At 37.4% G+C, this 27,451-nt stretch overlaps 1 protein-coding gene across 7 annotated transcripts in view; it reads left to right on the top strand.

Annotated features, from left to right (window-relative positions):
- The window catches only part of LINGO2 (leucine rich repeat and Ig domain containing 2), a 484,582-nt gene that overhangs the window by 297,993 nt on the left and 159,138 nt on the right, over nt 1-27,451 (top strand). For 5 of the 7 annotated variants that reach the window (XM_071424531.1, XM_071424533.1, XM_071424529.1 and 2 more), the window contains one exon: nt 9,281-9,323. The gene's annotated coding sequence lies outside the window, so the exon portion shown is untranslated. Of the gene's footprint in view, nt 1-9,280; nt 9,324-19,269; nt 19,423-27,451 lie in introns of those variants that run through there. The other 2 variants (XM_071424534.1, XM_071424530.1) reach the window with 1 other exon arrangement.

Below are 27,451 nucleotides of genomic sequence, written 5' to 3'. Positions count from 1 at the left end.
AGAAATTCTCATTCACCAATATGGTCTTTTTCAATTCTTTTTGTGAATGCTTTGAAGTTATTTACAATGGCTCTTCAGGTGCAGGTGGTAATGAACTTTGATTACAGAATCACTAGTTTGGAAGAGACCTTCAAGATCACAGAGTCCAACACATCCCCTAACACCTCATCTAAACCATGGCACTGACAGTCACATCCAATCTCCCTTTAAATATATCCAGGTGACTCTACCACCTCCCTGGGCAGATAATTCCAGTACTTCATCACTTATTAACAATTTCCTTTAGCACATTACCATCCCCATTCTTCTCTGAGAGCTTATTTGTTTAAAATTGAAATCTTGTGTTGTTTACAATATGGGGATAGTTTCACTTTTAAGACTGATTTTATTTTATTCACCATTTTTGCTTGTCTCCCTTCTTCATGTTCTTGAGTTTTTGTCCATTATTTGCTCTCTTCATTCCAGGGAAAAATACTTTGCTGGACTGCTTCCAGCTGTAGCTGTAGTTTGGATGCCAACTGCTGTCAATCTCACCCTTGTGTTGATTTGTTGAGAATTCATTTTTTATAAAAAGCAGTTAATTTTCCAAGTCCAAAAAAAAGTCCATTCAGGAGGATTGAGTGTTTTCACATGTTCAGCTAATATTTTCAAATCTTATAAAGTCAGTGTTTATCTGTGTGGGCAAGTTTTAACATAATAGTCTGTGTCTTTAAGTTGTCCTGGTTATTTTAAACTGTCATTCTTCTCAAGCTCCATGCTGTCAGAAGCCAGACAACTTCAGCTTGATTAGTGAAGCATATTGTCAATATGTTATAGGTGTAAGGTGGGTTTGGTTTTTTTTATAGAAATGGGGGGTTTTTTTGTTTTTTTGGTTTTTTTTTTTTTTTGTTGTAGGATCTCTTTCTAGTAATACAGGGGTTGTTAAGTACAGTCAGGTAGCCTGAAAATAGGGACAGATTACTATTCAAAATTGTCATATTGATTTCAAAGAGCACTTTTGGATAACATCATATGAATTTGAAGCATTATAATTCTCATTTTGAAATATGCACATATTTTACTTCATTTGGAGTTGGGTATTGAGAGTACACATATCTAGATTAAAATTGCTCCAGACTCAAATTAATGGCATGGCTACACCTTAGGAGAATCTGTCCTAAAAATCAATCAGTTAGGGCCCTTTTTATAAATGGACCTGGCCCTTTTTTTAAATGGACAATGTCTATTTACAATGACATCTTCTCTGCCTATTTCATTCATTTTTAAATTCCCCTGCCCCAAATCACACTCAAGAGAACATCTGGGGATTCAGTGGGATTATTTCTTCCCATGGGCACTAGCAACTAATGCTCTATCATGGACAGGGCTCTCAGGGCTTGGTAAGGCAACCTCTGTTGTTAGTATGATGATGGAGGGGGAAAAAAAATGTTTTAGTCCAAACTATGTGAGAAGAAACAGAGCTAAGATTAATATGTAGCAATTCTCTGTTCTTCATTCTGTGCTCAATAAAACACCTTGAGTATAAAATAGCTTGTTTCCTGAAAGGATACTGTAACAATAGGCATGAAATAAGGACAGTAAGTAAAAATAAACTACTTAATTTGGTGCCTGATTTTAGCTCAGTTTGCCTGCTGCAGCCTTTTCTACCATCATAATTTCATGTTGTCTCTCTCCTCCCAGGAAAAAAAATTAAAATTTTTTTGAACATTGTGTGCAGCTTTGGTCCCTGAAATACAAAAATGATATAAAGCCAGTAGAGAGTGTCTAAAGAAGGGCAGTGAAGAAGGGCCTTGAGGGGTGGCTGAGGTCACTTGGTCTGTTCAGCCTGGAGGAGACTGAGGGCAGACCCCACTGCAGTTACAACTTCCTTGTGAGGGGAAGAGGAGGGCCAGGCACTGATCTCTCTCAGTGGTGACAGTGACAGGACCAATGGGAATGGCCTGAAGTTGTGTTGAGGGAGGTTTAGTTTGGATATCAGGAAAAGGTTCTTCACCCAGAGTGTAGTTGGGCACTGGAACAGCTCCCCAGGGAAGTGGTCATTACACCAAGCATATCAGAGCTCAAGAAGTGTTTGGATGATGCTCTCAAGCACACGGTGTGACTCCTGGGGGTGTCATGTGCAGGACCAAGAGCTGGACTTGATCCTTGTGGGTCCCTTCCCACCTGATATATTTGAAATGTTTTTAAAAAAGGAAATAGGTATGCATTTATAATTGTGTATAAAATTGAAAATATGTCAGGACAGGAAATATATTTTTTATTTTTCTTCTGCACTCTTCTTCATTCTAGGATAGTCCACATTGGCTGCATTTTCAGCTAATCTAAACTGCCTGCAGCAGAGGTATTCTTATTTATATCTTCTGAAGCAAAATGCTATTAGGACTGTTATTCATGTTCTTTCAGCAGCTATATTTGGTTGAATCCAACTGTACTGAGTTAGTCCAAAAAGGAACAGAATTAAAATTGCTGAGGTGTGAGTAACCCATATTCATATTCTTCTTATGTTGATTTGGACAGATAAGAGGTGGAGAGACTGATCTGAGTCAGCAAAACTATTTATAGTCAGACTGCTTTAAACTAGTTATATCAAGGCTGTTGGCCAGCCGGTCTGTTGATTGACACATACAAGCAGTTACAGCTAAGCAAAATTTCAGCTTGCACTTAATACAGACCTCAGCTTTGAGGTCTGTGTTGAAAGAGAAGGAACATTTATACAGCTTTAGGGTTTTTTTCTAAATTAGAAACTTTGGAACCTCAGAAACTACTGTTGAATGTCATCATTATTCCCTGTTCATTAATCCCTAATGGCATTCCTAATAATATCTGATTGAACCAGTCTAAAGGAACATACAGATAGGATGTTGAAAATCTTTTTAACCAGTACTTGAAATCTTTGCTGTGAAAAGAATTTGAAGCATAGCTCTTTTAGCTCTTTCTAAACTGTCTTTAGACACTGGAGTTACCAGAAAACCTGTGAGTGGCAGAATTATTGTTAGTATAGTTGCTATATATGGACTTGGGGAGGAACAATTGAAATATTAGCCCCGCTGATACACACTGCTGAAACTGTTCTCATATCCAGCTGCTGGAGAGCATTGTCTTTAACCTGCTTTACTCTCAAGCCAGGTGCACCTTAATCCATCAATTTACTTATGGTTTTTAACATAGTGTGAGAAGATTCATACCGACAACAAAGCATTTAGTGGTTCTAAATTTTGGTAGTTCTTACAATCTCAAAGTATGCGTCGGTGCGCATCAAGCTCTGGTTCAACTGAGCAGGATGTATTTCTGACAGCACTTGTAGAGTCAGAATCACAAGATATCCTAGAAACAGCTGCTCTTCAAAGATTTACTGCTCTCTTAAATTATGTAAATATGTAAGTAAGAGGAATATCTCCATTTGAGAGTATTACTATGGCTATGGCACTCTTTTAGTTTGCAACATAAATAGCAGATTTTACTTCCCATCACAGCAGCCAGCCCGTACAAATAGACTACTTGAATTCTGGGATGATGTTAAAGGAGGCAAGAAAGGTACAGTGGATTCCTTTTGAATAGTTTAAACTGGCCTAGTATGACGTGTTAGCAGAATGTGTAAATTGAAGGTCAGTAGGGAATTGTAGCAACTTACCACTTCAAAAAGCCTTTTTCTTAACTGCATTTTTGGCACACTTATTTTCTAGTTTCTGGTTTTTACTTGTTCCATTTTAGGATGTGCAGGATACTACAGCTTATGGAAGTTTATTTGTTGCCCTCCTCCAAGTTCCTGGTTCAATGACATGTTTTCAATTACAGTTAAATTATTCTGGTAAAAATATTCTCAAAAATAGGTTAGCTGAAAAGTGTTATGAAAAAGCTTTATAGTGGATGACTTTTATTATGGCCTTGTGTTGTCTACAATATCGCATGAAGAAAAAGTTTAATAAATTGGTTTGGATTTTACTTTATTTAAAAGATAAAATATAAGAAAAGAACAGATGCTGTAAGAAAACAGTTTCCACTAGAGAGCATTGTGCAAACCTGACTGTAGCAATGTGATCTTGGCTATGGCACTGTGAGCATCTTCTACCTAGTGCAGCTCCTTCACACAAGCACAGACCTTACCTCTCACACTTTGCTGCACAATCCTGTGTCTTTCCATGAAGAGCTAAAGCTTATTGCCTGTAAGGGACACCTGCGTGCACAAAAGGCCTTTATCCTTCCTGAATGTATTGCTGTCTAGTGGCTGAAATGCACTGCTATGCCTGCACTGGCATTTTATTAAAGTCGTGATAACCCAAAGCACAATATAGACAGCACAAGAGAAATTGGTCAGCTCCTCCTTTGGTCCTCAGGTATTGTTTTGTGGCTATGACTCAAACAAATTTTAGTAGAAATTAAGCAAAATTTCCATCACTGTCCTCTCAAAAAATTTCCATAGAACTGAAATTGTTCACAGTGGCATATCATGTTCTGATAAAGTCATGAATTTCAAAAGTTCTACTGTTGTTTTGACGGATTTGACTTTGCTTAATTTTCTGCTACTATTTTGGATGCTTTTTCAGTTCTATGAGGTTCATTACTCTTATTTTCCATAACCTTGATTTAAATACAAAGTTGTCAGCACTAAGGTAAGTTTTGGCTTTTAAGTATTAATGCTATGATTAACTCAGCAGAAATCAATCTATAGCATATCAAAGACTATGCAGACTCAATTTTCTTAGTGAAAGATGGAATTTTTTAGTGGTAGAGGAGGTGGAGGAACATAGCAATTTTTTATTCCATTTAGTAGCAACAGGTTAGTTACATTGTTCTCATCCTCATGTCAGGAAATGTACGTGTTCCTATGACAATCAGATTGTCACTTGAAAGGTCTTTTAAAATACAAGAAGCAGCTGTCAGTGAAGCATGTGACTATGCCACTAAGAATGAAGAAATGATGGAGGCTTTTCTATGGGTAAAGAAGCCAATGCTATTTAAGGCAGGACAGAATAAAAAGGGATGTGATGTGACCAGCATGGAAATCTGCTGATTATGTGCCTTCCTAAGCACATTCTGCCATCAGTGCATTCCTTCTGTGGTTGTGATGTTAATTCCTGTTAGAGAGTCCTGGTGATGCATGCTTAACTTCGTGAGAAATTTTCCTGTGGGGCTGAATAATTTTCATTGCCCTGTAGCTGCAAGACTGCACCAGTCTTTGTATTTGCTCAAAGTGAATATCCACTGTTATTCCTTGAAATAAATGCTAAATTTTCTGATTTTCCTTGCTTTTGCAATGTGTGTGCTAGATATTATTTTAGTTATAAAATTAGGATAAAAATTCATTCATCTGTAATTATATTATCTCATTTGGCATCTAACTCTAGGACAAGAAATCAGTGATTTAATTTCCTTTCAAAGTCTTTGTCTATCAGATACAGAACAAGCTTAATAATTACCTCAGTTATTGTGAGAACTGTGCTTTCAATATTACATTCCTAATTGTTTTTAGATAAGGAAATTTATTTTTATAGCTCACTCAGCTGACTATTGCAGGCTGGGTGATTCTCCCTTATTTTCAGTGTAGATAGCAAGGTCTATAGATTATATTAAGAGAAATTAATATTGTCCTTCTGGTTCATACAATAGGATGCATTAAAAGTACTTACCTGAGTACACAATATATTTTGATTTTATATGAGAAAATTTAATCCAAAATAAACATGTTTAATAAATATTCACAGAATAACCCAGTAGAGATCTGTAGTGTACCTGAAACTTCCAAGAGCTTAATCATCACATTAAAAATAGTTTTATATTATAACTGCGAGTGAGATAAACCCATCCTTTGTGTGGAAATACCATGTTTATGGTCCAGTCAATTGTGCAGGAATAATCTGTATATTTTCAACCACTAATTCACAAGTCTCTGGTTGGGAAAATTTTACTGTATGCCTTGAGCTGAATTAAACACTGGCTTGTGCTTTAATACAGAAGATTTAATGTACAGTGCACTGGGCAGTCTTATCACCATAAGCTGTTCTTCCTGGTGTATGCAGAGGTGCATCAGGAGTTGATTCCTTATGTACACATTCAGTGGTACCAATCCCATGAACATTAACTCAATATTGGATCCATTCTCCATCACAGTTCTGCTTCCTGATGGTGGCTTTCGGCCTTTGAGCACTTATGTCCATGAGTGATGGATTGTTGCAAGACAACTCTGCAATGTACCTCCTTCCCAAGGGAAACCTCACTCCCTTATAGAGAGTCCTTCTGTCCTGTCACTCCTATTCTGTCCAAACCGTTCAACCTCTTCTGCAGTTGGACCTTCTTGTCCTCCATGCCACATCATCTTTTGGTCACAAATTACCAAGTTTTAGCAGCTACAGTTTGATTTTCCCCTTCACTCTACTGTGTATGCACACAAGCCCCTTAACTTGATCACTCTTTCCAGATTTTCAGAGGATCAGCAAAATGGCAACTGTGGCAAAAGCTGCTCTTTCAGCAGAGAATGAGGGCTTCTTTGAAATCTGGGAGCACTAGAACTATAACATGACAACCCTTGAGAGAAATTTCTAACCATAACCTAACACCATAGGCTGTAAATCCTTCACCAACTGAACCATCATACTTTTGATACTTTATGATTCATCACAGTCCATCTTGTTCTGTCATTGATGCAAAGCTCAATGTCTCAATTCCATCACTGGCATAATTTTGTTTCTAAGAGCTATTCAATCATAACTAGCAGACAAAAGAAAATCCAGTCCATAGCTCATTGCTCCTTAGAGTAAACTAATCCCACCACCTGATGTGTTGATATATGTATCTTTTTGTTTTACAAATCAGAATTTCTATTTTTGCATTTGAACAAACTGTGCCAGAGAGTGAATTAATTAGTTCTTGAGATGAAATAAATTGACTAGGTACATGAAGTATGTTGGTCTCTTGTGAGATTGTTCTAGGCATATGAAAATTGTGGGGTTTTTTTTAATCAAATAAATGTTTCAGAATATATGTACATTTCAACGAGTACTGTTCCTTAGTGAAATGCAGGGTAGTCATCACTGAAGAATGTAGGGTACTTTCTCATCAGTGATTAATGGAGCTGATAGTCTTGGCTTCAATGTTGTTTTGTCAACAATCCAAGAAATATATCATTGTCAAAAATACAGTAATTGGAGGATCAGGACCTGTGAGGTCATTGGTAATCTTTTTCTGTATTGAATTTGGCAAAGTACAAACCAAGTTGACAATAATTTTTAACATTAGCTGTTGCATCAGCTGAAGTCTGAACCACGATTTCAAACTGAATGATTGAAAAGCATTTTGTAGATAGTATCATGAAATAAGAGTTGTGGGATTCTTGAAAAGAACATTAGCAAAGGAGCTGTTTGGGAATACTCACTTAAAATCAGAATCCTGTCATATGTACAGCAGAAAGAAAGCTTTGATAGAATAAACTTGATAATCCTTATGCTTACAATGTGATAAATTAATGTATTCTATTAAGTTCAAATTAAGCTAAAAACTTATATTCTTCAAGTGCTTTTTTTTCATAGCTGGAGGGAATTTTTTCATACTGTTTCAAACATCAGTGTGTTTATCTGAATCATTCCAGTTAGAAGGAAGATCTGTTTCCTTGAATTTAATGCATTTCTTTGAGGTTCATTTTTGAGACAATTGATTCAAATAAGTAAATTTTAACTTTGGGTGGTTGCTGTTTCATTTTGTATTTTTTTAATTTTATTTTTCTGCAACAATACTTGTCTAAAGATAAGTATTTACTTTTAGAGTAAAAAAAGTAAATTTACTTTTTTTATATGCAGGTTAATGCAATTGAAAATATTTGTCAGGAGTTTCAGTGTCTTTAAAGTTAAGTAAATTGCTGGCGTGTTTATCTGTACACACAAATATATAATTAATGAGAAAACTATCATTTTGGCACACCAAAATATCAGAACTTATCTCTAATAAGACACAGAACATGTTGTTAAAGGTGAGCTACTTATGCTAGCCAATAAAACAACTGCTTTAGAGACAAGGTTACTCTGAGTCTTAGACCATTGGGATTGCTTTTACGGAGACCATTTAGTGATATGAACATAATGGAAATGTCTTGGATCATCCCCATACAACTGTATATTTTGCTATAAAACATATCAAGTTGTGAAATTTGGGTGAATAGGATGTTTCTACTATCTATATTATAATAAGGCAAGCTTTATAATACAGTAACAGTAGAGTACTTGGACTATAGCTTTATCATATTTCAAGGGGGGAAGGTAAATTCACACTTACAGAAAATTGGATATGGCAAGTTTGATATTTTATGAAGACATTTTCAAAGGGATGAGGGATAAACAAATATTTTCAGGCAATATTTAAAAAATATGTGCCAATGCTATATACATACATATGCAAGTCTGTATAGATCTGCAGTAGTATAAGTATATATTTATAAATATATATCTAGGGTAGAACAAGGGATGGCAAGCACACACTGCCACAGAAGTATCTTCTCTCAGAAAAAAATATGCTGGCATTGTCTGTTAGTCAATGGGGCTTTGATATCTTGAACTCAAGGGGTAAGATACTTATATAAAATAATTTTTATTATTTTTCTGAAATCACTGCACAAATAGACGAGCAAAGGATATGTTCCAATTATACAACAGAGTATGAGCGTGTGTGATGACATTCACCTAACATGTGCAAAACAAAAGTTAGGATGAGAAAAGGCTTATCAAGTTGTTCCTTGGCAAAATAAACTGTTCCCAGTGCTGTGCCTATAACGCTTTGTCCAATGTGCTGACACTGGTAAACCAAAGGTCCAGTCATTACATTCTCCTTCATTACAGAAAAGCTGAGTAAGAAGTTGGTGCTAGGTATTTTCTTTCTGTCACCTGAGAGATTAGTATTTATTCTTGAACAGTTTGTTGGTTAACTGCTGCTGCAGTAAACGGTGCTGCAGAGGGACTACAAAATATAGTTGATACCTACTTCATAAAATAGTTGCTTTAGAAAGGTTTCTTGCTAGGCTTCATAATACAGAATGAATGTAAATCCAGGAAGGGAGGCTGGACTGAGGAAGACTGGATAGTACAGTGAAACTTCTTGGGAAACTCAAAAAAGGAACTGAGGGACTGAACAAATTGCACTCATCTCTTGAAGGTAGCTGGAAATCAGACAGGAGCAGGCTGCTAGGTAATAAAGGAGTTTGAAAACCGTGATAAACAAAAGCTTTCAGAGGACAATGACTTTTATCCTAAACTAAATTAGTTTCAATAGTTTTAACGAAGGAATTTTCTTTTCAAAGGTGCTGTGATTGTCTCCAGGACTTGGACCCTCTAAGTCTTAAGGTATGTTGTTTATGATTTCCATAGTAAAACAACTCAATATGCGTATGCCTTCTATTGCTGTTTGTGTATATGTTGCAAGACAGTTAAAAATTAAATTCGTTTAGTCTTACATTTGCAAATGCTATGAATTTTTTTCTCTGTATGGAAAAGGTGGGATGTATGTATTTTTTCTTCTTTTGCCTGGCAAGTGGGTCGCAGGTCATATATGTCATCATTCTTAAATGGATGAAATAGCTTTAAAAAGTTTTGATAAGTTTTATTGTGTTTTGTGGTTTACATTTGTAAATCATGAAGTCTGAAAAAGAAAGAAAAATACAATCTCTGCATGATTATATTGAACTTTTCTTTACTGAGCCTTCATTTTGATTGACTGTGTATCAAAAGTCCTGTTCGTGTAACTCATTATTTGAGAACATCATCTTTCCATTTTTTTATAAAATAAGGTGCTTGGTGAAGCACTGTGGATAGGAATAGAGGGGGAAAAGGAAAAGAGTTCAAGGAAGGGAAGTTCTGGGAAGTTCAGGGAAGTTCAGGGAAGGGAAGTTCAGGGAAGTTCAGGGAAGTTTAGGGAAGGGAAGGGAAGAGAAGTTCAGGGAAGGGACATTCAGGGAAGGGAAGGGAAGTTCAGGGAAGGGAAGTTCAGGGAAGGGAAGGGAAGTTCAGGGAAGGGAAGTTCAGGGAAGGGAAGTTCAGGGAAGTTCAGGGAAGGGAAGGGAAGTTCAGGGAAGGGAAGGGAAGTTCAGGGAAGGGAAGTTCAGGGAAGGGAAGTTCAGGGAAGGGAAGTTCAGGGAAGGGAAGGGAAGTTCAGGGAAGGGAAGTTCAGGGAAGGGAAGTTCAGGGAAGGGAAGGGAAGGGAAGGGAAGGGAAGGGAAGGGAAGGGAAGGGAAGGGAAGGGAAGGGAAGGGAAGGGAAGGGAAGGGAAGGGAAGGGAAGGGAAGGGAAGGGAAGGGAAGGGAAGGGAAGGGAAGGGAAGGGAAGGGAAGGGAAGGGAAGGGAATATTTAGTTGCCAATTGGAGTTTAAACGCAGCAGTGATTTAGTGCCCTTCCTTCCTTCCTTGACTTCCTTCCACCACTCCCTTCTGCCACATCCTTTCTTCCTCCCTCCTTCTCTCCACATTTTTTTCTGCTCCAGGCTGATTACACTTGTGTTATAGAACAGTGAAAATTTTTTATATCCTTTGAATGCCCTTGAAAACAAACTGGTCCTTTTTCTGGGATCCAGGATGTTGCTGAATTATGGTTGAGGTATTTTTTACATTGGCTTTTGTTTCACTGTACACTATAGCTCCGAAATGACCTCCAAATCTTTAAGAGATTCTGATAGCACCTTCACAATACTTTCTATTCTGAAAGTTCCCATTCTTTGTTCCAAGCACCTTTCACCTTTCTTCTTTGTTTTGTTGCTGTGCTACCTCTGAAATCACTCTGTCACAAACCCACTGAAAGGTCTCAAAATTCAGAACGAGCATTTAAAGCAAGTCGTCAGAACTGATATTATATTGCATCCATGTTCTTTTCTCTCAGCCAGCTCTTTTTCTCCACCCTTTGTCTGCACTCTTAATTTAAGTGTTAAACCCTTGGGTCAATTAATGGTCCATAACATTTATACTGTCAGATGCAGCACGAAACTCCTACTATGGTGCCCTCTTTTTCCATTAGCACTATTAAAAAATTATGATAAAAAAATAGAGTGAGAGATTAATATCTCCCTGGAGTTTATAAAGAACAAGCCAAAGAGCAGTTATCCACATTTCCCATTTCTTTCTTCTTTGAGACCTAGGCACAGTCATGAAATTGCTAAGCAAGACCAGCAAAATGCTAATAGTGCAATTAGCAGTACAATTCTCAAACCTGAGTGGAATTTCAGGCCATCACAGAATCTAAGCTCCCAAGGTGTAAAGAAATAGCAGAGTGCTGTCACCAGTAATATCATGAAGTTTTTCATATGCAGAAATTGGATTCTGCTTCAATAAAACATCCCTAAACAAAGGAAATGCAAAACATAGCCATTTATTTTGTTTCCATGATGGTGGAAATGCAACAGAATGTGTAGGCTTATTTTGCATGCCTTGCTTGTTTGAATTTACTAGCCCCAACTAAGTAGAACACTATTAGGTTTTTGTTCTGTGGGAAGATGCTTTTAAAAGTATTCTCCAGACTTTACCCTTACTGTCTCTCCAGTATTACCTCAGTTCACTTTCAAAAACTGGAATGCAGTTATGGTAAAAATGAACAAGTAGAGGATGAAATTGATGTTAAATATTAAACCTGTCTATTTAAATGGGGTTCTTGGGGGTTAGATATAGTGGCATTGTCCTTCTTGTGCAGATTCTTTATTTAAATTCCAGTTTTTTTGAATATCCATGACTTCAAAAGTCACAGCTAATATTCTTGCATGAAACCCACTGTCTTAACAGAGAAAAGACAAAACTAACCTTCTCTTTTCTTGCTATTGTAAAAGAATATGTTATTATAACAGAGTTTACACTGATGCATCTCAAAGTACTGTGAAGTAAACAGAAGTTGTGATGATTTTTTCATTCTTTCAACCATTTTACAAGACTTCATGGAATCACAGAATGGATGAGGGTGCTAAGCATCTCTGGAGATAGCCTAGTTCAGAGCCTCTGCTCAAAGCAGAGTCATCTAGAGTAGATAGGATAATGTACAGTCAGATTTTGAGTCTCTCCAAGGATGACAACCTCACAGTCTCCTGGGGAACCTACTCTCGTGTTCAAACAGCATCACAGCAGAAATTCTTTCCTTAATGTTTAGACAGAACTTCATTTATTTCAGTTTGCGGTTGTCTCTTGTCTCGCCACTTGGCATTAGTGCCGAGTTTAACTTCATCTTCTTCAGTCGCTCCAGATATACATTTGTGCACATTGATAAGATTCCCCCAAGTCCTTTTTCTCCATGCTGGAGAGTCCCAGTCACTGTCAGCCACTACTCACATAAGACAAGCTTTGGTCCACTGTCTCTGTGGCCCTGTGCTGAAGTTGCTCTAGTGTGTTCATGTCATTTGTTTTGTAGAGGGCAGAGCTGTGCACAGTCCCCTCAGTCTGTCTCACCAGGTGTAAAGCAGAGGGGAAGGACCAGATGCCTCGATCTGCAAGCAACACTTCTGCTAATGCAGACCCTCTTTGCTGCAAAGGTAACATGCTGCAGCATGGTCAGCTTGTCTCCCAGGAACTCCAAATTCTTCTCTGCAGATCTGGTTTCCAGCCAGTCACCGCCCACCATGAACTTATGCTGGAAGTGTCCTTCTTCCCCAGACATAGGGGTTTGCATTTTCTTTTACTGAACTGCATGAAGCTCCTGTTCATGCATTACTCCAGCCTGTTAATGCTCTCTAACAAGCAGTAGATCCATCTGATATATCAACCACTCCTTCCTGGTTTGTATCATCTTCAAATTACTGAAGGCAAACTCTTCTTAACTTCTGTATGTGGTGGTTGAACACTCCTGAGCCTCGTAGATGCGTAGATGTGTTCCTTGAAAGTCCATCATCTTTTCCCCTAAAAAGTAAGGAAAAAAGTGACAGTAAACACAAGTGGGTCTGCTGAAAGAACTCTTCAGAAGATGACAAGAAATCTAATTCCTAAATATTTTTTTTTTGCTTTTGCTGTTCACAGTGATCTAAATTCCATTTATGAGCTCTCCTGATCTAAAGCTCTGCCATAGATTCTGATTCAAAAATTGCTGGCAAGCAGTGGATGTTATCATTGTTCAGCCTTTCCTTTTCTGAAAAATTAAAACTCATTGAGTAGTCAAGGTATAACCTTGCATCTGGGATACGAACACAAAATTTGAGTCCTGTGCTAGGTGAGTTGTTTTTTCTGGAAATATCAGACACTATACACACCAGGGAAATCACAGGTAGTTTGCTCTTTTGTTTCCCTGCTTCCCCACTTTGTGTTGATTCTTAATTAATTCATATAAATCCTCCTAAATTCTCATGACATTGTTTCTCTTTATTGCTCAATATTTCTTCCTCGGATTTCTCTACAGACCTCAGCTCCTCATTTATTTATGTTGGTATCTTCTTGCTTTGTTGATTTTTATGGTGGATCTGATCTATGAAACATAATTTATCAGGTGTCAGTTTAACCCTGGCTGGCAACTAAGCCCCTCCTTATATAGCCACTCCTTCACTCCCTCCTGACGGATAAAAGTGAGTGAACTTTTGTGGATAAAGATAATGACAGTTCAATAGGTAAAGCAAAGGAAAACAAGGTAATCATTCACTACTTCCCAGCCACAGGCAGCTGTTCAGTCATCTTCAGGACAGCAGGGCTCCACTATGCCTAATCTAGAATTGGGCAGACAAATGCCATTTCTCCAAATCTCCCCTCCCTTTCCCCTTTTCCCTCCAACTTTATATGCTGAGCCTGATGCCATGTGGTATGGGATATCCCTTGGGTCATTTGGGGTCAGCTGTCTCAGCTGTGTCACCTCCCAACTTTTTGTGCAGCCCTCAATCTCCTCACTGGTGGCATAGGTGAGGAGAAACAAAGACCTTGTGTCTGTCATAGCACTGCTCAGCAGTAGCAAAAATATGCCTTTGTTATCAGCACGGTTTCCAGAACAAATGCAAGCAGAACCCCATACTAATTAATAGGGAGAAAACTAATCCCATCCCAGCCAAAACGAGCAAAGCAGGGGATCAAACATACCTTTTCCTTCACTTTTTTTTTTTAATGCTCTGTCTTCAGAGCTTAATTATTTATAGGAGATCTTGCAAAGTTACCTGTGGCCACATATTTGAGTTTTATCCTTGAAATATTTTCATACCTCTCAGCCAATGCTTGTCTTGCAAACAGTCCATATTCTTTGTCTTTCTCTTCCCTCGTTTCACCCTCCAATCCAGTGAAGGATGGCTTTGGGCCTTTCTGAAGAAGGAATCTTCCTTTGTGGTGTCCTGAACTAACAGGTGATCCCCATTTGTTAGCACAGGTGTGTGGGTTTGGGTTAGCGCACTAGTGGAAATTTTGCCTGCTGCTCCATCTATTGGTATTTAGAGAAAAAATACCTACCCTCACGGGGTCAAACACCATTCCTATCTACTTTTTCTGCTCTAGATTGTTCTATTTTAAGCAGTTTTCTTTTGACACCAAAATTGGCTGGAGAATAAACTTTCTAACACAATTTGAGGTATTAGAAAGCAGGTGCTCTTTATTACAACGTTGGACACATTTGGAGGATTTTCCTCTACTCATTGCAACATACTTCCTAGCTAATAGATAAATATAACCTTTCCTAGCACTAACTTATATACCTCATCCCTTTTACTGGAACTCCTTTTGTGGTCTTAGAGGGTCATGTAAAGGAGTTTCTGGTGGTTGTATTCACTGACAGCCCCCAAAACTGTAAGTGGCCCTGCCTTACACTATTCTTAGGGCATGCACTGTTCTTTTTTTGTTACAGAAATTTGCCACAAAAATCACTTAGGTTCCTCATTGTGTGTTTATCCACTGATTCCAGCTACATTTACCATCCTGTGTGTCTACTTTCATATTCTTTTATCTAATTGACTGTTAGTTTTAGGCTTTATCTTGCAATTTCAAGGGAACTGAAAATTTGTTATTTTCCATGCTATCACTTTAGAGAAGTAAATGGTTAAGGTCAGGCATCAGTTCTCATTTTGACCATTTCAGCCCAGTTTCTCTTTTTCTGACTCAAGAATGTCCCCTGTGTATGTTATTATCAAATTCTAGTTTCTGGAGAAACTTTATCCCTCGTATTACCTTCTGCCTTTGTCACTTACATTAAAGATCAAAGTTGATCATATAGTTTGGATGTATCCAAATCTGAAATCTTAGTTAATTTCTTTCCTGTAAGATGCAGAAATATCACAGAGTTTTAAAAAATATTTGGAGTATTTAACTTTGAACATACACAGTCCAACATATTCTGAAGATTTTATGACAACAATTTAATAAAATTTTCTTGTGCATTTCTGGAAGATGGTCATAAAATCTTTACTTTTTTTTTATACTCCTTTAGGTGTCTGTGATATTATGCTTTTGGAGAAAAATTTCTTGCTGCTCTACAGGAGGTGTTATGATGGAAATTACAAGCAAAGATAAAGAATCCTTTCCCATGTATTTTGAGTTCCACAGTAGATTTATTATGATAGTGTGAATATTAGTGCATTCATTCCTCAATTTCAGTAAAATTCTGTTCTGTGTTTGATAATGGAGACCCAGGCATCAATCAGTGACTGATCTATATGCACTGGATTAGATAAAAAAAACCCATTAGCACCTCAATGCAACATATTCAGTTGATTTTTAAAGTATGTTCCACTAATCTTTATCTTTTCCTGCATTCATCTCACCTAGTGTATGATGAAAATAATACTGTAATTTCTGGTCATTTAGTCCAGTACGATCCTAAAACAATGGATATGGTTGCTCTTCCATTTGAAGTCATGGATGATAATTTTTTTAGGCTTGGAACTTTGTTTTTCATGGAAATGCATCATGCTTCAGATGCATTGAACTCTCACTTCCAAACTGGGCAAAGCCTGATGAAGGCTGAACAACAGTTTCTCCTTTGATTCATTCATTTTACTTCAGTTGCTTAAATGCAGGTTAAATGTAGGCTGAAGGCTTTAATTTGTTTAGAAGCCAAATTATTTTTTAACTTTTGAAATATTTGCAAAACTAATTTTACTATAATTTTCTTTCAGATGTTTCTCAATGCAGATAGAATATTTTCTTTTTATCATACGTACATATGCATGGAACTAACACCTCTGTACACATGTTTTCCTTCTCTCTATTAAAAGCCATATGCAACACTTGTGGAAGGGGAACGTACAGAACTTTTGAGATGTTTAGGAGCAGTGCTCTTTAAATTTCAACAAAGACTGAAATAACAATTTGGGGCTCTTAAGGAAAGCATAGATCAATGTATCACTTGGATGAACTTACCTTATCTGAGGGCCATTTGGTATTTTCCATGATATCTGTTCATTGGTCCAAACATTTCAGTGACAGAGAACAGATGGTAAAACAGCTTTATTAAGTAAACTTATCTAAATTATTCATCTTTTTAGTGAAAGAGGTAGGTGCACTGTAGTTTAAACTCTGAAAAAAAACCAGCTAGAATGTAGCAGAAATGTCCACTTGATTTCTAAGTCATATGAGAAGTGTCTGAGAGAGTAGGGGTTGTTTACCCCAGAGAAATGAAAGCTCAGGAAAGACCTTATAATTCTCTACAAGTATATGAAAGGAGATAGTGGAAAGATAGGGCTTGGCTAGAAAACCAGTGACAGGCTTCTTATCCCAGAAAACCAGTGACAAAACAAGAGAATGTAGCCTTGAATAGCTCCTAGTAAGGTTGGGGTTTGATATCATGGAAGGGGTTGGTAAGCATTTGAACTGACTACCTGAGGTGTTGGTGGAGACACCATTCCTGCAGGTATTCTAGAAATGACTGGACATGGCACTTGGTTGTACGGTCTAGATCAATCACAGGTTGGACTCTATGATCTTAGAGGTCTCTTCCAACATAAATCCAAAAATAACAGAATATGCCAAGGTGGAAGGGACCCACGAGGATTGTCAAAGTCCAACTCCTGGCCCTGCATAGGGCATACACAAGAGTCACATCTTGTTCCTGAAAGAATTGTCCAAAAGCTTTTGAACTCTGTCTGATCAACTTCTCTGAGGTCCCTGCTCCAGTGCCCAAATACCCTCGGAGTGAAAACGTCTTCCTGATAGCCAACCTGAACCTCTCCTGACACAACTTCAGGACATTCTCTTGTGTCCTGTCACTGCTCACCACAGAGAAGAGATCAGTGTCTGCTGCTCCTCTTCCCCTCATGAGAAAGTTGTAATTGCAATGAGCTCTCTCCTCAGTCTCCTCCAGGCTGAACAGGCCAAGTGACTTCAGACACTCCTCATATGTCTTCACCTCAAGGCCCTTCACCATCTTTTTTGATCTCCTTTGGACACTCTGTAATGGCTTTACATCTTTCTTACACTGTGGCACCCAAAGGTGCCCCCAGCACTCGAGGTGACGCCACCCCAGTGCAGAGCAGAGCCCCACTGATGATGCTGTTTCTGATGTCCCCAGGACACAAGTGACCCTCCTGGCTGCCGGGGCACTGCTGACATATGTTCAACTTGCCACCGACCAGGACTCCCAGGTCCATTGCCATGGCACTGCTTTCCAGTATCTCATTCCCTAGTGTGTACATAAACCCATGATTGCCCAGTGCCATCAGAATCTGGCACTTGCCCTTGTTGAACTTCATATTTGGGATGATTGCCCGGCAGTCTTATTTGTCCAAGTCTCTCTGCAGGGTCTCCCTGACTTAAGGAGAGTCATCAGTCTCTCCCAATTTTGTATCAACTGCAAACTTACTTAGAATCCCTTCTAGTCCTGTGTCCACATAACTAATGAAGATGTTGAAGAGCACAGGACTGAGGATGGAGCCCTGTGGAAGGCAGCCAATGACAGTTCCTCAGTCTGATGTCACCCCATTCACTGTGATCCTTTGCGCCTGACCTGTAAGCAAGACACACAGACTTGTGATTGCTCACCTACCTCATGATGTGTTTATCCAGCTGTGTGCTGGCTATTTTGTCCAGAAGGTTTCTGTGAGACACAGTATCAAAAGCTTTACTGAAATGCAAAATGATTACAAAACTAACTTCCCTTGATCAGCTAGGTGGGTTACCTTGTCATAAAAAGAAGAAAGGTTTGACAAGCAGGACTTTCCCCTCAAGAAGCCATGCTGGTGACTGTGCTGTCATTCAGGTTCCATTTAGTTTTTCAGTATCCCCCAGAATAGTCTTCTCTATAACCTTACCAGGGAGTCAAGTGAGATTGACAAGCCTGTATTTTCCAGTCTCATTCTTCTGGCCCTTTTTAAAGATTAGAACAATGTTCCTCAGCTTCTTGTGAGCTGGGACCTCTCCAGATTCCCAAGACCATTCAAAAAACCATCAAGAGAGGCTTTGCAAAGAAATCAACCAGCTCTATGAACTATTTTTGAATGAATTTTTTCCCTAAAGTGGTAAGCAGCATTTCTGTAGTCCTCCCACACTACCTGATGTTGCTCCCACTTACACCTTCCTTTTTTGCCTTATCTTCAAAAGAAGATCCCTGACAGGCAGGCTGGCCTTTTGTCCTGCTTGCTTGACTTCTGACACTTTGGAATTGCCTGTTACTGTGCCCTTTGGAGGTGGTGCTCAAAAGGTGTCCAGTATTGACTGACTCCAGTGACTTGAAAAGCACTTTTCCAGGGACATTCCTCATTAGTTCCTTGAGCAGAAGTGAGTCTGTGATTCTGTGAATTACTGGCAGGTACTTCTAAATGGTAGCAAATTTTTTCAAGAAATATTGCAACTATACAGAAGCAGAGATCTAGATTAATGTTGCAACCATCTTTCAATATACCACCTGATTACTTGTTTTGCTTAGTAAAGAGAAGAGCCTACTATTGCTATCAGTTTGCATTGCATCATCCAGTTGGATGGTACAATTTTCCATTAAAGATACTCAACAAAATGGTACTAAGCAAAGCTCTCATGGAACAACTAACTACAATTGTACTGAAATATTTCCATGACCTTTCTCAAATAAGATTCTGTTTTGTTCAGAAGAAGATACTAATTTTGAAATTCAAATGAGAAAGGACTTACAAGTCTATGTCTGAAAATCTGCGATTTTTAAAAAAAAGATAAATATGATTTCTAATTCCTGAGAGTTTTAATGGATCAATAAGTGCAACAGAATTGCATATACTCAGCTAAAATATGTTTTCTGGAACATGCACTTCTCAGTCCCCATCTTGTTCACCAAGTGATATTGATGGTTTTATACTCCTTTATAATGTAGTCATTGATAAAGTGCTTGTATTTCCTTATATTAAGACATGGTTGAGTATATTTCTATAAAAATGTAAGAATATCTGCATTTTCCAGGTGTTTTCAAGCATTATGAGTGTGGTGCCATGAGAGATGCTGTTGTCCATGAGAGGCTGGGATTATTATGATCAAGTGCTGTATTTTGACTTCACCCAGTGGCTTAAAGATTTGTGGGGTGAAGAAGAAGTGTTGAACTTTTAAGAGAATTAAACAGGTAAGTCTATTGAAATAGGTTTTGGGTTTTTTTATTGTCAGTTTTCAGGTTTTTTCAATTGCAAGTTCTATCTCAGTGCTCCCTCTGTGCAAAAAAAATCTATTTCACAATCACAATTGCAAATGACTTTCATACTTTTTATTCTGAGCAGCTCTTTATTTTGTACAGTAAACTGTTTTCTTTAGAGAAAAAAATTTTTGACAAAAGGAGACAGAGTTATTTCCTTACATTGTGATAGCAAGAAGAATTTCTACACCCAATAGCATATAACCACTATGAGAGCAATAAAAAAAATGTAAATAATTCAGTTAACAGAGTTTAGTGTCATCTATGTATGTTATTTTATTAAAACATTGTTAGATGTATTAATTTTAGGGCTGATTTTCTGTTTATTTTACCATAATATTTGGTTTATTATTAGATACTGAGAAATGTCTTTCATCTCTAAGACTCCTGTTTAAACAACCCATCTCATTTCTTAGAATAACCTGCAGAAACCAATTGACTTAAGATAAGGCAATGTGGTAAGGACGCACTAAAACATTACCAAAAGTCAGTCTGTCTTATCTGATTTTGATGGATGTTTCACAAGGCAGGGGGAAGATCAAGAACAGTTTTGTATCTTTTTTTCTGTATGTTGCTGTAGCTTTTATCTTTTCAAGTAAAAACCTTGAAAACTATTCAGGATCATGGCACTCTGGTACAAACTAAATCTAAGAATCAAGACAATGTGTTAAACTAAGATGCTTCCAGCTAATGGGTAATTTTCTCCTTGGTAAAGAATAAAGAATTGATATATTATTTACCAGATCTAGTCAAAACTATCCTGAAGTATGTCTAGGGCAGCAGTAGATACTGCTGAACAAATTCTAGGCTTATGCCAATGTGAGTTGTACCATACAAATACACAGTTTGGCTCAGGAAACATTAGAGCAGTGTTCAGGTGACACTGTACTTTGTGATCTGGACTGTACAACCTCCAGACATGACCCCATGAGTAAAAGACAGCCCATAGAGAAGTACAGAAAACTGTCTTCACATCCATTTCTCCAGACTTCTAGGTTTGGAGTACACTCAGACAGATGCAGGTCAGCTATATCTGTATCTATTTCACAGCTGCACTACCATTGTATTCTGCCTGTTTTCAGAAAAAAGTATTTGCAACAGAATTATTTTTGTAACTGTCAAGAAAAATACATATCAACCACTTAATCCTGCAACTGAACTACTCTCTGTCATAAAAACTAGTAATTTAACTAATAGATTTTTAACAGACTGCAGTTTTTAACATTGAAAAAATGATTTTATAAAAAACTTAAAAATAAAAGGGAAAAAAGTTGGCAAGTGACTGAAATATGACTAACAACTTCAGAAACACAATGTTGCGACTCATCATCCCCATCATAATTGGGGAATTTTCATGCTGATATATAGTGAGAAGAAAAGTGTTTAAAATAACAATATATATAGTATTATATATGTATATGTGTGTTTCTAGTTTCATTTTATTTTCCTATAGAAATCTACAGCCTTTTTAAAATGCTCTTCTCATGTGTCTGTATTTCTCATGGTAGCTTTATTCTGGTGATATGAATGGGAAGTTGAATCAGGATTGTTATTCAGGATTCTGTTGCATCAGGATTGTTTATGCTTCACTAATATTTATCTCCTTAAGACTCAATTTTTTATCCATTTTTAAAAGAAATTGTAACATTTAATTTAAAAGTTAGCTATTAAATAGAAGTAAACAGTGATAGAGGTCAAGGCTTTCAAATTGTGTAGTATGTGGAACACAAGAAGCTAATCCCACATGCAATTCATATTTTGCCTTTCAGAAAATATTACTTTTTCTCTATGCTGTCCCTCATTTGTAGTAGTCTTTTGTGATCTGCACTGTAAAAACTAAGTACGCTTAAACTGTTATTACGTTTGTTGTCACAATAACGGTTCAAACTTTTCACCATTTACATCAAAGGATAAACTGTTTCCAGCTTTCTATGATACACTTCTGGCTGAAAAAATGGGCCAAAAATTAGGAGCTTTACAAGCAACTGGTGGGAGAAATCCTTTCTCATAAGTCTTAAATTGCTTTACTAGCCAATGAACTTAGAAAAAAACCTCCAAGAAGCAGTGGGAAAATTAACTGCTAAATCAAGATCTTCCTATTTTCCCCTCAAATTTTGCATGGTAGCACTATGGCGCAGGGCAATTGATATCCTACCAAGGCCCAGTGCTCTTTTACGGACTGGAGGGAGAGCAATGGTAACCTTGGTCACCTAATGAAAAACTCAAATATTTTTGTAAGAGACTCTTTTCAGTACACGGAAGCTTAAAGCAATTCTTCAAACAGTAAAATTAAGGCACTATTTTTTACAGGTTTACTTTTAGTGGGACTTTTTGCTGAGAAAACTTGTTTTCTGTTTTGATTTGGTTTGGTTTCTACTTTGATTTAATGGCAATATTGCTAATGTATGAGAAGTCTGTCAGGATATTTCAATGCTGGTTTTAGCCTCTTATGACATGGTTATAAAATGATCCCCCCCGAGTTCATGCCTTTCCACATCTTATTCTGTTTTCAACAAATAATATTTATCTTTTAAAGTTTCTGCACAACAGAAATTTAAATATTATATAAATACACATGGCAAACTCAGGATATTTCCATGAGTATTAACAAAAATGAAAGTGTTCCAAAATTTGGTGAGTTCATATCAGGAAAGCTTTACATTTGCCATTCACAACAAAAGCTGAATATGCTATGTAAACTAGCTAACTGAACTGTACTTTCAGAAAAGACCTGGGGGCAATTGTATGTTTTATATCTGGAGGCTTTGAGTGACTAATAATAATACCATGTGCAATAGACTGATAGCTCCAAGTTAATCTAGGGCTGTTTACAGTAGTCTACTCACAAAAATGAAGTAGGAAGTGAGGATATCTGGGAGTTCAGGGATGAGCTGATCAAGTTTTCGACTGCTCCAGTGATTTATGGAGGGTATTCTGAGCTTGACAGACTTGGAACTGATACTACAACTTTCTTTCTTTTTGATTTTTCTTCATCCTTTTTTTTTATTTTTCTTTTGAAATTGTGTTTTCTTAATAATTCTCTTTAATTACTTGTGATTTCTTGAATTTAATTTAGAGGCTATTGTCTTCTTGGAATAAAAGGCTCCTAAGCCATGTAAATACTTGAAAATATAGTGTTCATTTCTATATAAGGTATTCTGTGATTTTTAGAGGCAGAAAATGGTCCTTAAAAGATTGTGTCCTTTAAGAACCAGAAAGCAAAAAAAATTAAACCTTTAAACCTTTGTATTTTTAATTTTAATTGTCTTTTTATTGTTAGTCACATTTTTGGATTTTGAAGCTATAATGATAAACACTTCCTGAAAGAAGACAAGTTTCTATAAATATTTTTCCCTTTCCATTTGAGGTCAGGTTATTAATTTTATTACAATCATCATAATTTTTAAAATTATTATAGATAAAATCTATTTGCATAGTTAAATCAGGGAAAATCTAGTCAGTAGACCTCTGAGAAAGTCTTGCTTTTCCTGTGTAAACACTGTGGGAATGTGACTGACAGTATACTGATCCTTTTATTGGTACACTGTCTCACTGGAAAACCAAGGATGATTTCTTCCTCTTCTTTTTTTTTTTTTCTTTTTTACTCTTCTATCCCATTTCAGTCTTTTAACAGATTTTTCCACATCTGATAGTTTATGATGTAAGCAAATTGTGTTGTCAGTGGTGCACATTGGAACTGTCCATTTCCCTGCTTTGTACTCTAGTTGGTCCTCCCCACTGAGCCTTTACTGCCCTTAATTACTTAAATACAACTTTACACAATGGGCCATATCAGCCCAGAAGGGCTCATTTTGCCTCTTCAAACTCACCCCCATAAACATTTGTAGAAATGAAATCTCATAACCCTTTTTCTCAAATTTATGTTGCAATTAAAAACAAAGTCACTTCTGAATTTTATTTCTCTAACTTAGCTCCTGTCTTGGAGGTTTTATCCTTCTATTTATCATTTTATCACCCCATCAATCAATAAGTTTCAATTGTCTAGCAATTTCATCAGGCCAACAGAGGAAATCGAATGTACCAAACACCACCATGCTCCCTAATAAAAAAAAAAATTAGCTCCTAGGGAAAGTTACAAAAAATTGTTTCATTACAGAGGATCTTACAAAAAGATGAGGCAAAGAGAAGTGTGGAAAAAGGCTTAGGGACATCTTGAGTGTGTCAACACAATTATGCTGGCGCTGACAAGAGAAGTTAAAACCACATAGCACTGTGACTTCTTCAATAAAGTCTTCCCTGCCACAAGTCAAGGTGCAGCTGAAAAGCAGAACACATCCAATCCAGATCAGGTTAGCAATCAAGACCCTGAATATAACATTTTTCAAGTATTTTTAAATACCACCCCTTTGGATGTTCATCACTTCACAGAAATAGATAAATTGGAAAAAAGAGAAAAAAATAAGAAAAAAAAAATGGACCACTGTATCAAAGGAAATGTCAAGTTATTTGAGCCATTCCTTCTAGTTCCCAACCCTTTGCTATGCAAAGTGTGGTTACATAAAAATTGATATAAAGGTCTCTTCTTATTCTTTCTTTTTCTCAGAGTGTCCTGTTGGGTTAGATTTCCATTCCACCATAGGCACATTTAAAATGTTCCATTATTTTTCACAGACATTTCTCTACATTACATTGGTTCGGGTTGTAGTTTGGTTGTCTGAGGATTTCATCAAATTCAAATGGCACTTTGAATTTCTTTCTTTACAATTCCATTATTTCATAGTTCAAGTTTTATGAGAGTTTGCTTTTCTATTCTTATTGGCTGATCTTTTGTGGCACTGTGAATAAAACAGGTATTTGCACACATCTGAGACCACAAGACCATCATTCTGTGATGAGATGGGAATGAACAAATGGCTGCCTCAGTGTGATGCAGCTTGATGATGCTATTATAGTTGGGGACAGCTCAATACAGATTGTCAAAGCAAGCACACTCAGCAGCCAGTGTATATTGAGATATAAAGCTCCTAAACTGGATGTAAATCTCATGCTCTGTGAAATAAACAGTAAGCATTTTAAGAACTCTCTAAATGAACATTGGAAATGATACATTTTAGAAGCTTGAGATGAGCTGTCCAAGTCAGTTGAATAATACCCCATTCTTTCTTCCTACAAAAAGTCAGGAGGAAGAATGGAAATCTTCTAGCATATGGTCATACAATAAAATCACCTTTAAAATGTCCTTTGCAATCTCTGTAACTTGACAACTGAAATTTCACATGTTTCATAGCAGATTCAGTGTTCCAAATTTCTGTGAGTGAAAATAGCTTCCTGGAAAAAAAGCTGAAACCATAGAAATAAAAAATAAAAATAAAAATCTCCATTCTTAATATTGCAATGCAATTTTTTTTTGAAATCTATTAATTCAGGTAAAATACATATGTTATTAAGATTATTAAACATCCCTCTTAATGGTGAAAGTTAAGATCATGGCTGTAAGATATTTTAAGACATTATTGCATAAGATATTATGTATGAGGAACATTGAACAACACTTTTTTTCCAACAATTTATGTTTGAGACATTTGAGTAATATTCAAGTGATATTTCCAAAAACTTGAGAGTTGGATCTGACACTGTTGGTATCTTTGACAATTACTTTACTTCATGGGTTGCTGCAACTAAATTGTGAGTGCTTATTAGGCACAGACTACAATAAAATTATTCTAGGCATCATATCAAATAGCCATTCATCACAAACAAATATTTAGTCCTAATACAGAGCTTCCTCTCTGTAATGAGGTATGTTTAAGATCAAAAAAGTATTTTTGAGAATAATACACTCTTCTATTGCTGTAGATCTAGCTTAAAGCATAAGTGAAACTAAATGTGCAAATGGTATATGCAAGTGGTAAAATGGTATATGTGCATATTTCATATATTTTTAGAGACATCTTTATACATTATTCCTGTATGGACAAAATCACATTCAAAGGAATGTGTGGTAATGTCAGAAATTCTGCCTACAGACTATACATATGTGTATGTATTTACAGAAGATAGATTTCATTAAGCGATGACATGAATTTTGGATTTCCTCTATCACCTTTTCTGTGCTGCAACTATCACAGTAATAATTGTGTTTGCAGTTGAAAGGCAAAGTTATGATTCATTGTAACAAATTCTTTCAAATTAGAACATTAGTGTTCCTCTTACTTTCCTCTGGTAGTTTTTCCTCTAGCAAGGAGGTGGACATGTTGTATTTCTCTTTGTGTTTGGGAATATATTCTGCTCTCTGATTCTGTTAGTTCCACTGCTGCCTCATATAATGGGGAGAAGCAATTCTGCAGTTTCTCCTAAGGTGGAAGTTTCTTCCAAATTAAACCACAGCATTCTGTGGGTTGATCTGGTCTGGATGACTGATGTCCATCCAAGCAGTTCCTGACTCCCTTTCTTCAAGAGGACAGAGCAGCAAAAAAAATATAAAAATTCATAGGTTGTTTCAAACACAAGGAGTTCACCTACCAGTTACAATCATGGGCAAAACAAATTCAACTTGATTGACTATATATATGGGGAATTTAAAATGGAGTAGAATAGTGAAGATCAAAGACAAAACTAGACAAACCTACACCTCTCTCTCCATTCTCTCTGCCTCCCCAGCTTTTCCCCAGGATCAGCTTTTTTCCTCCATTGCCAATCCTTATACCTCCTCTCTGAGTGGCGCAGCCAGATGGGGAATGGAGATTAAGCCATAACACTTTATCACTGTCACTCCTTTGCATTTTTCTTGTGCTTCAGTATGGGATATCCACATCACAGAATACCGTTCTTTCAGAACTGCTCAAGTGTGAATTCTTCCCACAGAGAAGAATCTTTCAAAAATTGATTGGTCCAGAAAGGATCCCCCACCAGCCACAACCTCTGCCAGAAGCCCTGCTTCTGTATGGACTCTTCTCCACAGGCTACAGCTCCTGCCAGGAATGTGGTCCAGCATGAATTTTCTACACAGCCTTCCTCAGGCACACCCTTGCTATGGAATGGCATCCCCTTATGGGCTGGATGTAGATATGTACTCCGTTATGGACCTCCATGGTATGCAGGGATACAACTTGCATCACCATGGTCTTTTCCAGGAGCTGCCAGGAATTTCTTCTCTGGCACCTGGAGCATCTCCTCCTCCTCCCCGTCATTCACTGACCTTGCAGCCTGCGGGGCTCTTTCACATTTTCTCACTCCTCTTTTTTACAATTTGTCTGCAGGATTTCTTTTACTCTTTCTTAGAACTGTTATCACAGAGGCACTACCATTACCATGGCCAATGGGCTTAGCAAGGACCAGGTTGCTCTGCAGTCTACTGGAACAGACATTGTTCTGCCCTGGCAGCCTTGGTTTCTATTCACAGAGGCTACCACTGCAGCTCCACAACCATCAAAACATTGCCACTTATATGGAATGAAAATTTTACTGATGTAACACAGACCATAATTGTCCTTGAATATTTAAAGCTTTAGGAAGAAAGAGGAAATCAGCACCGGTGACAACTTTTTAATTTGTAAAGGACACTGGAGAATAAGAAATTCCATTTCTGAAACTGATAAGACCTGCCCCTCAAGGCAGAGGTAACTCAGGTTCTTGTTAGCAGTCTTCTTGCAGCAGATTAGAATATCCCAGTACCTCCCTGGGGAGCTTTACACCTGAGCTAGTTGTGTAAGGGAGGACATTGGTGTGATCAAAAGCACTGTGGTGCCTCCACAGGGACTGCTTCTTATTTGCCTTCTCCCTCATCTGGATCAAAACCCAGCTTGTGTCATCCAGGGGTGGGTGTTCCTCTGCTCTGTCTGATGTGGATCAGAGCTTTCACCACCACACTCTCCTCCTCCCCTTCTTTTCGGGACAGGGGGTGCAAACCTGACCTCAGCAAAGTAGCCATTGCATTTTTACATTGACAGTTTTTTTTAGTCATTAACCACTAATGTTTCAGTACCTCACAGAAACATATCGC

Source organism: Agelaius tricolor, unplaced genomic scaffold (assembly GCF_023055355.1).
Source record: "Agelaius tricolor isolate 1412-34295 unplaced genomic scaffold, bAgeTri1.0.p SCAF_4, whole genome shotgun sequence".
Classification (NCBI taxonomy): Eukaryota; Metazoa; Chordata; class Aves; order Passeriformes; family Icteridae; genus Agelaius; species Agelaius tricolor.
Note: the sequence above shows the minus strand (reverse complement) of the source record. Positions and strands in the feature narration are given on the sequence as shown.